Source organism: Spermophilus citellus (assembly GCF_964194105.1).
Source record: "Spermophilus citellus genome assembly, chromosome: 3".
NCBI lineage: Eukaryota > Metazoa > Chordata > Mammalia > Rodentia > Sciuridae > Spermophilus > Spermophilus citellus.
This window is the reverse complement of record NC_138184.1, coordinates 118,870,894-118,873,425: the sequence shown is the minus strand read 5'-3', so window position 1 is coordinate 118,873,425 and position 2,532 is coordinate 118,870,894. Positions and strand designations below refer to the sequence as shown.

The 2,532-nt window shown below is 39.3% G+C and overlaps 1 pseudogene across 1 annotated transcript; it reads right to left on the bottom strand.

Annotated features, from left to right (window-relative positions):
* Positions 1–1,315: 1,315 nt before the first annotated feature.
* LOC308643419 (GTP-binding nuclear protein Ran-like) lies at positions 1,316–2,213 on the bottom strand (annotated as a pseudogene). The gene is made up of 2 exons: positions 2,196–2,213; positions 1,316–1,963 (listed from the first exon to the last, which is right to left on the bottom strand). The product of its transcript is annotated as a GTP-binding nuclear protein Ran-like (transcript).
* Between the last annotated feature and the right edge of the window lie 319 nt (positions 2,214–2,532).

The following is a 2,532-nucleotide window of genomic DNA, read 5'->3' as shown; positions in this document are numbered from 1 at the left end:
GAAACAGAACTGCTCCACCTCTTGGCGAGGAGGTGAAAAGATAGAAAGCAAAGGAGGCCAAGATTCCATAGTCCCCTTCACAAGTACACCCGCAATGACCTAAAGGCTTTCTGGTAGACCCCACCTTTTAAATGTTTCAACAGCTCCTAATACCATCACTGTTAGGACAAAGTCTTTAACCCACAGGCCTTTGGGGAACCTTCAAGATCCAAACTATAGCATATAAGAGGAAAAGAAAGAAAGTCAGTGTAGTTGGAGCATAAAAAGCCCCAAAGTGAAGCCAGATGAAGTCAAGTATCTAGGCTGGACTTAGATCACACAAACTTTTGAGGATACATTAGGAATGTTGAAGTTGATCCTAGAAAATGCAGAATGATTCAAAAGTGGTATGCAAGAAAGTGACATGATGATTTTATTATGTTAAGTCGATGAGATGTTCACCACCAGAACAAACTGTAGGTGGACCAGAAGTCTGAATTTCAATGACAGGAGAAACAAGGTAAGTCCAGTTCAACTTAACTATACTTTGATATTCAAGAGTGTCTATAGCTGAAAGAGGAAATATGGTAACAGGAATATTTACATAGTTTTCTGATGTTCAAATTGATGAGATATAGCTCCTGGACTCTGTTTACTTGGATCAAGACCCAAGTTGGTGAAGAGGAACATGGAAAATATGTCATATCAAGTACTGGATATAAAGATTTGCAAAGGATAAAGAATTGGAAGAATCTTGGTCTAAAGGATAATGTTTTAGACTAAGGATTGGTGTGGTGCTCTTAGCCTGTTAGAAAACAAAAGCACAAATCGAGGAAGGCTGATGTATGTGTAGACAGATCACTATTATACACACTTTAGTTATTTTCCTTCTCTGTCTGAAAGAAGCAGTTGAAGAATGTTTGTTTTGTTAATATTATGACATTATTTACAATATTTTATGTGATTATCTTAATGTGGGTTTTTTAATTTGAAATACAACTTTATTCTGATTCTAAACAAAAAGGAATGGGAATGACAGTAACAAACAAGAGTCACCACTGAATATGGTGATATAACTATTGCAGTCATATTCTAAACTCAAGAAAGAAACAACTGCATTCCAAACAGCTAAATATGCAGGTTCAAAAACTGAAGGTATTTTTTTAACTGCCACATTCGCTCCAAAGCCCATTCATCTCCTGCAGCATTCCACAAATGAAGCACAGGTCTGCTTCGCTAGATTGTAGTAAGGTGGCACACATGCAGCACCACTAACATCACAGAACAGTTGCCTTATAAAACTAGACTTCTGACGCAGGGCTCCAGCTTCATTTTCTCACAGGTCATCATCCTCATCTGGTAGAGCAGTTGTCTGAGTTGCCAAAGCAAGGTCCATGACAAGGTCTGGTGGGGCAAGAGCAGGCATGACAACAAACTCCAAGTCAGGATCTCCAGTGAGCTTTCTAGGAAGCCAGAGGAAAGGCTTTTCAAAGTTGTTACTTTGGGCGGAGATATCACAGTACTCAAGATTTTTTTTTCTGGTGGCAGACAATAGATTTTGCCTTCACTTTTCTGTCCTTAATGTCCACTTTGTTGCCACACAACATAATAGGGATGTTTTCTCACATTTGTACCAGACCTTAATGCCACTTAGGCACATTCTTGTAAGTAACTCTTAATGTCACATCAAGCATTATAACAGCACACTGGGCTTAGATGTAGTAGCCGTCCTGCAGGCTGGCAAATTTCTCCTGGCCTGACGTGTCCCAGACGTCAAACTTGATGGCTTTTTGTTGGTGTGGAACACGAGTGGGTGGACCTTCATGCCCAGGGTGGCTAGGTAATTCTCGAACTCGTGGGTCAGGTGGCTTTTCACAAACATTGTCTTCCCGGTGCCGCTGTCACCCACCAGCAGTAGCTTGAACTGTACCTATGGCTCCCCCTGCGTGGTGATCCTTCCAGAATTGTCTCTTTGCCCATCCAACTGAGGTTTGAAAGGTGGCAGAAGAAGTGCAATTCCTATATTAATGTTACTGTAACAAATTACTGAAAACTAAATGGCTTAACGCAACTCAAATTTATTGTATTATAGTTCTGAAGTTCAAAATTATGAAATGGGTTCTGCTGGACTAAAATTAGGTGTTGACAGGAATGCATTCCCTCTGGAAGCTCTAGGGTTAAGTACTTCTTTCAGTTTCTCAGATTATAAAAGCTACCTGCATTGCTTGATCCATGATCCCTCCATCACATCACATTGACCTCTGCTTCTATTGTCACATCTCTCTGCTAACTGCCTTCCAAAGGCTTTTGTGGTAACACTGGACACACCATATAATTCAGGATACTCCCTTTATTTCAAGATCCTTAAAAACATTCACAAAATCATTTTTGTGATACAAAGTAATATTTTTTATAGATTTGAATGTGGACAACTTTAGAGCACCATTCCTATGCTTCCACAGTTACATAGCCAAATTTCAGGATATATTGGAAACAATTTCTAAACATTTGAATCTCTTTTCTTAGAAAAATTACTGAAATGAAAACTACCTT